Source organism: Porites lutea, chromosome 2 (genome assembly GCF_958299795.1).
Source record: "Porites lutea chromosome 2, jaPorLute2.1, whole genome shotgun sequence".
Classification (NCBI taxonomy): Eukaryota; Metazoa; Cnidaria; class Anthozoa; order Scleractinia; family Poritidae; genus Porites; species Porites lutea.
In genome coordinates, this window is record NC_133202.1 from 21675011 (window position 1) to 21689405 (window position 14395).

Genomic DNA, 14395 nt, shown 5'->3' on the forward strand with positions numbered 1-14395 from the left:
GGGGTGTAGTTGAACATGACTGCATAATTCGTCAAAGTAGTGGTGCGGTAGTTTTCTTTTTCTTTTAAATTAGCATGAGCTTCAGTCACAATCTTAGGTAGTAAACTAATATTATGAGGGAAAAAAACTTTTAAATAACACCCTATATAAAGAGAAAGAGAACATAGTGGTTGGAATAATAATGTAAGGATTCTTAATTTGTTTTGGTTGCTGAAGTGATTATTGTACACGCTAAATTACTACAAAGGAGTAAAAACCACGAGTAAGATCTTTATTCATATTGTTGTCACTCTGATACAGGTACTTCAAAGACAAACTACAGGCATCTTTTAGTTAATTCGTCATCGGAAAAGTGTTGCTGCACTTATTGTTTGATTTGGGATCAAGATCATCTCTGAAAAAAAAAGTAAATGAATAAAGGATATGTCAATATTTCATTGCCTTGTTATTGATTCAACAACAAGCAAAGTAGTAACCGCAGAAAACCCAAACCTATACTGTGTACCTCGTTGAGAATAATCGCAAAACCAATTTAAGTACAGAATATTATAATCGATTTTTTGATCTTTTAATGGCAAGTTTGAATGTACAGTAGCTGAACATAGCAAAGAGAAAAATTTCTAGAAAAAGATAATTTTGAAATTTCTAATGTTGGATCGATCAAAGTGGAGTTTTGGAAGATCGAAATTCGATGGTAAGCAATCGCCCATTTTTTAAAGAGCTACAAGCTAACATGCAATCTTTGATTCAATTTACCAATGAGATGTTGTTTGATTGATCAAAATCATGTCCAATTTTAACATCAAACAATGCTACGTGCTTTACAAACCTGCCTCTTCCATGCGAGCTCCATACAAGTTAATCCATATAAGCCAAAAAAAGTCAAAGAATATTTCTTTCCCTCGATATAGTAAGTTTTTGTTTTTATACCAACACAGCCAGGAGGCATGAGACTTGGACCAAGCACAAACTTCTGCGATGAACAGTCAGATTTGTTTGTTTTGATGAAATAACAATTAATGAATGAGGCTGAGTATCTTATGAAGAATTAATTATGGAGATAGAGGAGGGTGTTATTGGCCGAGGCACAAAACACCCTCCGAGAGCTCCATAAATCTTCATACTATACGAAAGCCGAATTCAATAATTGTTATATTATTCATTCAAAATAATTCCTAGTTTAAAAACATGGCTAAAACATGCTTACCTCCATCGATCCATCGATGTCAAGTTCACCTTCAATAGTGCACATTTAGGGTTGTTCTGCTCCGCAAATATTCTCCAAATAGGAGATGTCGCCCTTCAAGTTGTGTTCTTGCCATGTTTTTAGCTATAATTTCGCCTAGTTCTTGCTCTTGAAACGAGTGAAATGTCCCCCATTTTTTGTTTTCACAACCAAAACAACTTAACCTCGTCCCCAGGTCTTCTTGGTTAACGGTTCATTAACCTGCAAGAATGGTGCATTTTTGACGTCATTTCCTCATTAAACACAAAATTCTTCCAAATTTGGTCATCAGTGACTGGTCATGGTGAATTATGCGTGTGCTTTTAGCCAATCAGAATCGGGGAAATATTTTGAATGAATACAGGGCTTCAAGTGGCCTTAAGCAAAAAATAGGGCTTAATATAGGGGCAATTTTTCAAAACTATAGGGCCAATATAGGGAAAATGGTAAAATAACAGGGAAAATATAGGGATTTTTTAAAGCGTATTTTATCAAGTGCCAGTTTTGCAACTCTGCAGAAGGTAAGGAACACAATACATTTTAGTCCAACATTGTGAACACTAGTAGAACATAAGGTCACTAACTTTTAGCACACAAAAAATGTACCTAGATTAAGACACACACTGACCCTAAAGAAGTACGGTGAAAATGCTGTTATTGTGTTTTGCAACTGTTAGAATTCTTTCTAGGTGAAACAGTAAAATTGGTATGCTATACAACTTTAACCTCATGTTTAAACCCCTTTTTATTTTCTGGCAGGTAGCTCATGCTGTGGAGTTTTTCTCACATTGAGAGGGCATGAAGCTGGTTTGTTTTAAACCTACTGATTTCTGGTTGTTTTTGTTTCTAACAGAATGTGACCACTTTTGAAGCGTTCTGTCAGACTGAGCTTTAACCTTGCACATTATTAGATACCTCATCACAGATTGAAATTCTTATTTTCCTACTGGCTACTGTAAAAGCAACCAATTATTGATCGATCCCCTTCCATTTGAAAAACGAGTGCACACAAAGTTGATGCATACGTACTCCTTCTAAGACCTGAACAATATCTGAATAAAGAATCAGTGCTCACAGCAGCATCAAATTAAGTACACTTACATTCACTAATAATAAACGTATTACCAGTGTGGTCTTGGATGGTCCGAAAAATTCACTGTCTTTGTCACATTCCACCAACAGAAGTTCATGAACTTCAGTCTATTTTTATTTTCTGATGGAATTATAGGGATTATAGGGCATTTACAAACTAAATAGGGAAATATAGGGAAAGTTTAAAAGTATAGGAAATATAGGGACACTTGAAGCCCTGTGAATAATAATCAAAATTAAAGCATCAAAACCGTAATTTACTACCACTTTCCTACAACTAGGTGTAAACTATGCTATATTACTAAATCAGAGCAATTTCTCTGCTTTTAAAGTTGTCAATTTGTACTACTGTTTTGCGATAAAAGCTATAAAGCATAAAATTTATAAGGTGTTTACCGTGACGTGTGTGGACGTGTTTGTACACAGGAGGCCCAGACAGTGTGTGTCAATATATTAACATTCACATGGACAAACTAATGCAATGAGTCGTTGAAACTCCCATGAACTAAAATAGTCCAAAAGTCAAAATATAACAAAACAAAGCTAAGATACCTTTAACTTAATGTATCTTTGTCTTTCCTGGCCGGTTAAAGTGGCATTTTGTTGAGTTTTGCAAGTGTAGATACTATCCACTAAAGAAGAATTAAAGGCTGGCTATAAAACAAACGGACCATCTCCATGTGCCTTCACACGAGGCGCTATAAATTCGAGAATAATCAACGCATCCAGTCCAAATTGCCATCAGCTAATCTGCAGGTAACATGTGCTCCGGTTTCTTGCTCGCTTGCTCCCCCAAACCCATGGCAACTGCACAATAATTGCTCGCTCATCAACAAACACCGTTGACCTTTACCCTTCGATATGATCGCAAACTACCAGGTTTAATACGCGATGTGAATATTCAAGTTTAGCGACCACGTCTGGGCGACAATGCAACACTTGCTATGGGAGGGATGGTACTATCGCTTCTCAATCAACACTGAGCGAAGGTCCGCTGCATTAGTTTTGACCCGAAAACAAAAGGCGATTGCGCGATCGTCTGTACGTTTTCAACAGGGCGGCCCTGGTTTTCTAATTCTTCTAACGTTCACATTGTTCGTCCAGCCGCTTGCATAGGTTCTTGTCTCCACTGGACCTATTTGCTTGGATTAATGAAATAAATAGTTCTTTCCAGAACAGCGACAATATGTTGTCCAAAGTGGTGAGGGAGGACGACAATTTGCTGCCTAGGAAAAAGGCAAAATCTAGTGTTGGCTATGCAGCTGAATGGAAGCTCTGGTAAGGAAGAAAGTTATGTGCATTTTTTTTTTCTTGGCTATAAGTATTTTATTTTCAAAACTCAGGGGCCTCCAACAACGATTTCTTCCCAAACGCAATTAAAACACTTTTACGGCTGTCCAGAATAATTAAGATCTCTAAAAATGCATTCTAAATGGCACAAATACATAAATAATATTATAGTTTGTTCATACTAAATATAAAATTGTGTAAAGTAAGTTAAGCAGCGAAGGTAATGAGAACTGTAAAATACAACGATAGGTCTAATTGCAGCACGCTCTTTTGTATATTTCCCTTGCTGTTGTTTTGCAAGACTACATGAAATGTCCAGAGACTTCGTTGTTTCACGTTTTCACCAAATGAGCGAAAATCTTACTCTTGAGCAAACCATAGTTTTTCAGTTTGCCAAGAGTGGGCACAACCTCCTCGTCACTGGTCAAGCTGGACCAGGAAAATCAAGAGTGGTTAATGCAATTCGAGACGATTGTCAACAGCGTGGTTTGCGAGTATCCGTTATTTGGTTGAGTGGAATTGCTTGTCAAGTGTATGATCCAGGCGTCGCCTCAACACTCCAGTCTTTTTATGGCCTTGGTGCTGCAGATCTGACGGCCAGGCTCCTGATTACTCATGCATCAAGTGATTGTGGGATGTGTGAGAGAGTACGTGATGTGGACATTGTAATTTGGGATGAGGTGAGCATGTCCAGTTCAAGGATGCTTGAATTTGTTAATGCTTTGCATCACAATAGTGCTTTATACTAATGACATCATGAAATTTTAGACCCCCGGGTGACTCAGAGAAACAAACTCCACTTCTTTGAGAGCTGCAAGGGAAATGGTGAGTAGTTTGCTTCATTCACTTACAGTTCTGACCGAAGAGGACAGCGTTTCTGGCTTCAAATTTGAAAGAGAACTGGAAGAATACACTGTAGACCAGCTAAAATAGTGGTTAAAATGCGGGGGGTAAATGAGAAAATGTTGTACAGCGAGTGAGAGACTGTGTTAGGAGCCGGAATTATCACACCCTTGATCCGGCAATCGATCATGGAAAATGGTTTGCTGCTAAAAGTTCTTCAAGAAAATTCTGATGTTAAGACAAATTCTGGATCAATATCCATTCCGTGTATTCCATTGACTGCCTGGCGTGTTTTTCCGTCTCAAAACATTCTTTCGCTCTTCAACTATGGGCACGTGCATTACTATGCGCTAGAATCCATCTAAAATGTTGCCGATAATCCTGAAGACATTGAAGACAGGCGTCACCTGTGTCATATACTATGCGCTAGAATCCATCCAAAATGTTGCCGATAATCCTGAAGACATTGAAGACAGGCGTCACCTGTGTCATATCCTGAGTTGTGCGGAACCATAGAATCTGAATTGGTTGAAGAGTCTATCCAACCAAGCTTATACTGCCAAGAAGAAATTGATGCTGCAGAGGTTCTCCTCTCGGCCACCAGTGTTGTTTCCAGTTGTAGTAATTGTGCTTCTGAACAAGGCCAGGAGCTGACTGTCTTTCCTTGGAATGGACTGACGAGCACTGGGATATCAATTACCAATACTTGTCCTTTGGATAATTGGCTGATGATTTTTCAGGCTCTGACCAAATCACACAAGGTGGAGCTCAGTGACCTTCTAGAGTCAGCTCACATAATAGGGACATCCCTTAAGCTCATAGATGATGGCCTATATACAGATGCAAAGTTGCTTATCTTGCAGTCTCTTCCACAATGGCAGCAATTAAGAGGTACGCATACACTTTTTTTTTTCACTTTTAAAAATTATCAATTAATGTTACACAGACTTCTAGGTCAATTAAATTCAGGTTAAAATTTTAACTTTGGTCAATTCTCTATTTCCTTTGTCTTGTAGCCTTAATTATTCATGGGTTAGGGTTAGGAGACAAAACAATTTGAAGGTTAAAAACTTACCTCTCACATATAATACAATGCGTCATTGAGCACTTTTATAATAGAGCTAACTGCTTTTAATGATCATAACGTTGGCAAAGATTGGTAAGATGAAAAGAAAAATATATATTAATATTAAAAACATTATAATAAATTCAATTTTTGTGCTATATTTTTTATTTTAAAGTTGTTGGTGGTACCCTGGACTTGTATGGCAATGAGAGCGACTATTTCTTGATACTCCTTCGTCCATACCTGACAAGCACCATCACAACAACCTGTTACCTTAAAACTTGTCCGTTGCAAGTAAACTCAGTGCTGTCTACGTCAGTCACCCTGTCACAGCCCTCCAAGCTTACAAGCAGTATTTTTCTGGATGCCCTTGAAGACTGCCAGCACCCACCTGATTCCCAGTGTGGAAGAAATTTTCTAACAAGCCAGCAGAAGAAATCCCTTTCAATGAGGATGTGACTTTCAATGAACATGGACATGCAGACACCTTCTGGTATTGCACAGGGGTGAGGGTTAGCAGCCATCATGTTATGTTGAACATTTCTCGTTTTTTCAGTTTATTTGCTTAGCAGAGGAGGTAATCTTAAATTGTCAAACACGCCACAATCAATTTTTTTGTTTGGGAAATGCTTTACACTGTATGGGGTAACACTGTGGAAATGGGGATCACTACATTTACCTTTTATTATAATAATATCTGATACGTGTATGATGGTTTGAATGCATAAATCTGACCTTGATTGCTACTCGTACAATTTTGTATTTTATTTTGGAATTTGATAGGTCAACTTAATTGTCTCTTCAGCCCTGTTTATAGTAGTCAGACGCTCCACCACTGGGGTTTACAGCAATGAGGCACTAATATGTGTTGGTGTGCTTATAGGAAGAGAAAGTGTTTCCTTGCCTGGCAAAATTCCTGGAGCATTCCACTCAAAATTCAGTACAATCAACAATACAGCATATGTTCTTCATGGTTTTGAATACCTTAGCGAGGAACCAGCTGCTAAATTGGGCTCTCTCTGGAAACATAAAGTTTTGCATGTCTCTAAAAATTACATATGTCAACTGGATATATGTTGCAAAAATCTTTCCAATATGGTACAAGTTAATTTTCCTGTTTGGGGTACTAAGAAGAGCTGCAATAGTCTCGAGAGTAAAACCCCTAGTCTCAGAAGACAAATGAAAAGTTTTTCTCTAGATGAAAAATCAGCTTTTCGGCCAGTTGGGCCAGTTCTTGCATTCTCCACTGCTAGGCAATCTTTGCTTTTCCAGTAGTTGATTGTCTCTAAACAGCAAACATTGTCAAGAAAATCATGCAAAACTTCAAACTGGGAAGGCTTGAGGCCGGTGAAGTGTTTCATGAGAGCTACATCTTGCACAATATTTTCATAGGATAAAGTACTCACTATTTTAGGACCCTGTAACTGCATCGTAGAGACGTCGTTTTTCAAAATCATAGTTTCGACCTTTGCAGACAACTCGTATTTTGAATATATAGTCTGAGAGCCTTGATCACACACCAGCTTTCCTGAAGGGTTAACGTAAATGTATGTATCGATCACGGCACATTGCTCATCAACACATTCTTCATCAATAAAACTGCTTTCGTTGACTGTCAGTTCAACTTCTTGTGACTCCTGATCATTATCATCAGAAACTGTAATATCGTTAAATAATTGTTCCTCGTAGTTGTCATTAAATAATTTGTTTCTTTGACGCTGGATTTTCTCTTTCTTTCAGTGCTTTTCTCTTTGGAACATGTGCTCGACTTACTTGCGCTGGTCTTAGATTTGCCTTCAGTGGATTGGGAAATTCAGCTGTTGGACCTTTTTCGCTGGGCCAGTGAAGAGCACAAATATAAGTGTTTCTTATGTTTTTCTCTGAAAAAAATTCACGCAAACAAGCCACTTGCCAACGCTTCCACTTTGCCATGTCTCGCGAAGGTTTTGGGAAAGGAATGAATACTTTCTTCCCCGATTCGTCTAACTCTTTGAATGATTATGGCCATCTATCTGCATATCTTGAGTCTGTTTGTCCAACAATGCTGCTTCCTTTTAGAATGCTAAGTCATTTTTGGACGAAATTTTCCGTCGTTTTGTTTCAATTTTACAGCTCACTCATACATTTCCTTTAAGCTGGTCGCAGTGTTTATCTGAGTCTGTGCAGGGGGTCTCATAGGTTATCACGTGACAAAATCTATTCTTAGTAATGGTAGAAAGCGCTATTTAGCGGAGCAAGAAAATTATTGTTACTCTTTGGAGGGAAACAACTCATAATCGAAAGAGAATTCCGGCAGCTCCGGTCAGTGCCGAGTACCTTCGATTCAGGGGATTTTATGTTTAAATCTACAGTATTTCAGGTAGAAAACGAAGACCTAAGACCTAAGACCCAAAAACGAAGACCCCCCTCACAATCACTTATAAATATCTAGACCGGTCGACCTTAGATGTTTAAGAAACAACAAGATCTTCAATTATACAGAATTTCCACCAGGGTCATCGTTTTCTACATTATAACCCCCGATGTGTAGAAAATGAAGATCCCCCTCAAAATCACTTGGAAACGGCTGAAAACTGCTTTTAACGACTTCTAGACACTAAAGGAGTGTAAGAAACAACACAGCTCCTGACGATTTTCAATTACACAAAATTTCGACCAGGGTCTTCGCCAGCATTTTCTTTGCAATCATCCTTTGCTGTAAGCCCTGTACAGAAGAGAAACGGTTTCCCAAAAAAATTCTAGCTCTAGTCTAAACATCACACAGGAGGGATGTGAGAAACTGCATCGAGTGCAAGCACAAGGGAGCATTGTCCAGGGAAAAGAAAGGTCTTACCTCTGTTCCATATTGAATCCACTTACTAAAGACACTTTCTGTGGTCTCCTAAGTGTCTGTACAAACAGGGTTTGACTGTACCACAAAATTTTGTATAACTGAAAATCGTCAGGAGCCGTGTTTTTATCTTACAATCCTTTAGTGTCTGGAAGTCGTTAAAAGCAGTTTCCAGCCATTTCCAAGTGATTTTGAGTGGGGTCTTCGTTTTCTACACACTGGGGGGATTATGTAGAAAACGAAGAGCCTGTTCAAAATTTTGTATAATTGAAGATCTTGTCGTTTCTTAGACATCTAAGGTCGAGATACCCGTTTCTAGGTATTTATAAGTGATTTTCATCACGCAGAATGAGTGGAAATCATTTATTATGACCGCAAAAATGGCACATTCAAAGGTACAAGCGCTTTGAATAAGCTCCAGATAAGAAAAAAATGAGCCTTTTTTGGCCCACCAGCGTTGGTTGAACTCATTGGCACGACTTCGTTATCTGTGGCTTAAGCACAAAAGATAAAAATTTTGCGCAGCAGAAGTACTATCCCTCAGCACTTGAAAATTGCTGAAAAGAGGGCATTTTTTGTATGGAAGCTGACTTTGGGCGTGATTTTCTGGAAACTTGGGGTCTTCGTTTTTGGGTCTTAGGCCTTAGGTCTTCATTTTCTGCCCGAAATACCGCAGATTTAAACATAAAATCCCCGCAATCGAAGGTACTCTGCTAGGAATGACAGTGGTAACAGTCAGCACTTGTTAGTCTTGTCAGTGAAATGTGATTAATTTGAAACACGATCAATCAGAAATATATGTGGCCCAATGTTCAGACCTTTGCACTTTTGTGGACAGACGAGGCAACTACTATCCTTTGCCATTGTAATGCTTTTATGCATCCATTGACTCTTTGTAACTTCATTTGATTTACCACAAAATACAAATAACGATAAAACAAGACAGTTACACAAAAGCAAATGAAAGTGGCGAGGAAGCCCAAAAAGAAACCATGAGGCTTATAGACGTTGGGCTCCCTCAGAGTAAAAATAAAGTTAACAGTAACGGTCAAAGGCCAGGATCGAAAGCAAAATACAATGAAGGTAAGTATAAATTAACTAATTACATAGACTGAGTTGACAAAATATAAGGTATGGTACAAGTAACAATAAGTATAAAAATAATATCAGACATGTGAAGAAATATAACTATTTACTACAAGATTTATAACTAATAATTCATATATAATTTTTTTTTTCAATTTCGTTTTGAATACGTGGACAGAATTAGATTCTTTAATATCATTTTCTATAGTGTTATAATAAGTAGGTCCTTGGAAACTGACAGAAAATTTACGAAGGTTTGTTCTACAAGAAGGAAGGTGAAAATCGTTCGCGTGTCTAGTGGCATAGCTATGGACTTGTTTGTTTAAAGAAAAATAATTGTTGAACTTTGAAAGCAAAAGAGAATGGTTAAGAGAAAACATAAGTTTACCTAATTCTAGCTGTCTAATATCGGAAAGTTTTAGTAGCTCTAATTCTTTGAAAATAGGGTCTGAATGAGAATCGAAAGTTGATTTAGAAATAATTCTGATAACTCGCTTTTGCAAAGAGACAAGACGGCGAAGATTGGTTTTGTACGTAGATCCCCAGACAATAATACAATAATGAAGATAAGGATAAACTAAACAATAATAGAGAGTTTTTAGACACGGTTTAGGTAGAAAAAATCTTGCTCTATTAATGACACCTATTGATTTCGAGATTTTACGAGCTACTTGAGAAATGTGCGGTTTCCAAGACAGATGTTCATCAAGGACTTCACCGAGGAAGACCATTTCCTTAACCTGTTCGATTCTCTGTTCGTTTATGCATACTTGCATTGGAAAATGATACCTTTTCTGTGACTCTACCTGGTTTGGCTTGTGGCATGCAAGACTTAAAGTTGTAGTCCTTCAACCTACAGTAGTTTCGAGATTTGGATGCTTTGTTTTTGAGTTTTGGGTGCTTCGTTTTCGAGATTTTGGTGCTTGGTGCTTCTGTCTTCATTTTCGAGTGCTTCGTTTTTGAAACTACAGTACACCAAAGTGTTCCAACGTTTCTTACACACTCTGGAAGATGGATGAGCATGTGCACGTTGTATGTCTTGTACCACCTACCATAAAGTGATTCCATTCTTGTACAGAAATGCCCGAACATTTTGGAGCTCTTGTCAACGTCACTGGGAGAAATTGAATCTGTCAAAAGCAAGAAAATCGCATCTTCGAAAAGTTAAAATTCCAAGTCCAATTCTGAGCAGTCCACCAACTACAGCCAGCACAGAAACCGTATCAGGAGAGAACAGTGCAGGATGCCCTACAGCACCGTCCAGAAAGCAACCAGAGCCAGGACCACCAGCTACCTGTCCAGCGCCATTGGCTGAGCGCCAAAAGAGCAATGCAGTCACACACAGCGGACGCTCTATTCACCCCCCTGGCTACTTACAGGACTTTGTTCAAACCTAGATCTTTTATCTTAATGTTTTTTCTGTTTTGTTTTATTTTTCTGCTAAGTCTATGCTGAACATTTATCGTATATTTCCTGAACATTTCAGTGAACATTTATGCGAACATTTTATTGTGACCGTTCATTGTTCCACTTCTTTTTCTATAGTTCCAGTTTTTTCTTTAAAAAAAAGAAGGAATGGTGTAACGTTATTATGTCACATAATCGTTTGTCATGTGACTCAAGTTAGCCAATGTTGTTCAGAGCTGATTGTAGCTACAGCAATTAGCCGCACATTTAATTAACTTATTTTTTATCCGAAATCTTTGTTTTCTGCACGCGCACGCTGACGCAATTTGTAGATTTAACAAGAAAGTTCTTTCTAACGCAAGCTAGGACGTACCCGAAAGCGCCACGCAATTCTGTTGTTAAAAGGTTAAGTTTTCTGTTTTTGCGGTTAGTTGACGCAAGTTCTTTGTCAATCCATTTCAAGAAGCCAAGAAGTTTCCCTTGTTCTAGTGATTTTAAGGACATCACCAAGGTAAATATTTACGCTACATTTTCTTATTTAAGTAAGCGCTTTGTAATTTTATCCTTTAAGCCAATTTTATCGCTCATTGCATTGTAAAATCAAGATTTTAGATTTTAGATTTTAGACGAACTTAAGTTTACACACGACATCATTTACCGTTATTTGGCAATCTTAAGTTTTTACCTTTCCGTCTTGTTACTTTCACGGATGAAATGTATGTATTTCCGTAATTTCACAACCTCATTTGTAAAATACTCTTACCTTTATTTTAGTTCTCACAGTGTTTATGGAATTAAGGTTAAGAAAGGAAATAAACATCAGTACGTGAACAAGTGTCATCTCATATCTCATCACTGGAGCAATAGTGAGAACTTGATGTACCACAGAAGATCGATCAAGCGAAGATCCGAAGTGGGCAAAACAAGCAAGTGAAATCAAAGGTCAAGTCAAGTCAAGATCAAGGTCAGACGTCCGACTAAAAATAGATTCTCTAGTCAAGTACTGACGTTCTGCGCAGCGACATATCACAAGCCAAGTTTTACTTAGATCAAATGTCTAGCTCCAGTGAGGTAACAGAATTTAATGCTGTAGAGAAGTTAGCGTTACCTACAGAAGGGGTAGTCCAAGCAAACAGTAATCTATCAGCAGTAGATAATAATAATGTAAATAGCATAGTCGCAGGTTCCATCCAAGAGCAGCAAACGCAAATCCCCAGAGTCCGATCTTTGACAGAGGGAGGCTAGGCCTATCAAGAAGATCGCCAAAGAGAGCGAGATAAAGAAGAAGATCAGCTAATAAAGAGATTCTACGAAGCCTTTGACCCATGGAAAGCGCAAGCCTCAGACATCGAGCGGTATATTGCTGATCAGCTCCCACTTTCACAAACTGACAAAGACAAAAATATTCTCCGCTTGAAGGATCTCCACGTCAGTGCTCTAATGATATACAATAAGTTATGGAAGTTTCGGCCTCCTGACAAGAAATTCCCCAAAAGATAGATGCATGCGATGCATTAACCAGGACTCTGGAATATCAACTGAAACAATCTGAAGATAGCAATCCTATGTCACGCAACGATAGAAGGTCCGTCCGAAGTAGATCCATTATCTCAGGTCACTCAAGGGTCAGTAAGTCTTCAAGAGTATCTTCACTAATCGACCTAAGGAAAGCCAATGTGGTTGCAGAGCTAGCCGCAAAGGAAGCCAAGATGGAGGCGCAACTAAGGGCCGAAACGACAAGGATCGAATCAGAACTGGCAAGAAGAAAACTGGAGTTAGAACAGATGAAAGTGAAGAAACAATTGGATATGGCAAGGGCAAGGCTAAACACGTACCAAGTAGCCGAAGAGATCGAAAATGAGAAGGATCCCGTTGAAGACGATCACTCGCGCTCTTCCCTTATTCAGACAACCCCAGCATCCCTACCTCCGCTGCAGGAGCCCAGGCATTTAAGATCGGACATAACCGCATCAAGGGTAACACAGCCCACTCAGCAGCTTCAAGACGTGCACAAGTCTCCTAGTGTCCTTCAAGGGTCATCAAGCGCTGATAAAACCGCTGAGATCGTCACTACAATAGCCGATTCATTCAGTTTAAGTCGCCTCCCAGCACCCGAAGCAACCACCTTCAGCGGTGAACCCATCCATTATCCGGATTGGAAGTCGTCCTTCTCTGCTCTCATACACCGAAAAAACTTACCTCTGTGTAACAAGATGTATTACTTAAAACGATATGTTAGTGGATCAGCCAAGCAAGCCATAAGCGGAATTTTCCTGCAAAGTTCATCGGAAGCCTACGAACAAGCGTGGAGCATTCTGGACGAGAGATTTGGTCACCCATTTATAGTAACTAAAGCTTACAGAGACAAGCTACAAGGATGGCCAAAGATCGGTGCTAAGGATCATCAAGGTCTCAGAGGATTCGCTGATTTCTTAACAAGCATAGAAACAGCAATGCAAACAATCAAGGATCTAACCATCCTAAATGACTATATGGAAAATCAGAAGTTGCTTGCCAAAATGATAGAGTGAAGTGGTACATACCTCATCACGGTGTCTATCACCCAAAGAAAAACAAGATAAGAGTCGTATTTGACCGCTCGGCAAGATTCAAGGGAACTTCGTTGAACGATCACTTACTCAGGGGACCTGACCTCACTAACAATTTGACGGGCGTACTCTGCAGATTCAGAAGATATCCTTACGCTATTACTTGCGATGTGGAGAAGATGTTTCACCAATTTGTTGTAAGCGAAACTGACCGTGACTATTTGCGATTCCTTTGGTGGCCCAATGGTGATATCAAGCAAGAGCCCAAGGAGTACAGAATGAAAGTGCATTTATTCGGGGCAACATCTTCGCCTGGTTGTGCCAGCTACGGCTTCAAATACATTGCTAATGAAGAGAAAGAGGCGTACCCTTCAGCTGCAAGGTTCATTACTCATGACTTCTATGTTTATGACGGACTAGCCAGCGTTGAATCCGCCAAATAAGCAAAGGACCTCATCAGAGGAGCTCGTGAAATTTGCAAGAAAGATAGCCTTCGTCTTCACAAATTTATAGCAAATGATCGGGAAGTACTTGAATCAGTACCAGAAAGTGAAAGAGCAATGGACATCATCCTGGATCTGCCGTCAGAAGAACTCCCCATAGAAAGAGTTCTTGGTATTCAGTGGTCAGTGGGGTTAGACTGCTTCGGCTTCTCCATCGTTCTAAAGGACCAACCCTTAACTAGAAGGGGAGTAATAGCAACGGTTGCCTCTGTCTATGATCCTCTCGGATTTCTAGCTCCCTTGGTCTTGAAAGCGAAGAAGATACTACAGGAAATATGTGGGAGAGGTGTCAGCTGGGATGATCCTCTGCCTGAAGAAGTTCGGCCAAGGTGGGAGTGGTGGAAACTTGATCTCCTGCGTCTCAAGGAGTTACAAATTCCAAGATGCTTCGAGCCGAAGACGATGAGCCAAAGGAAGAGCTTTTAGTTACACTATTTTGCTGATGCAAGCACATCCGGATACGGACAATGTTCCTACCTTCGAGTGAAGGATGAAGACGGAAAC

General features: G+C 39.2%; 1 pseudogene; it reads right to left on the reverse strand.

The window, feature by feature from the left end:
* Window positions 1-6317: 6317 nt before the first annotated feature.
* On the reverse strand, window positions 6318-8360 carry LOC140925812 (uncharacterized; annotated as a pseudogene).
* Between the last annotated feature and the right edge of the window lie 6035 nt (window positions 8361-14395).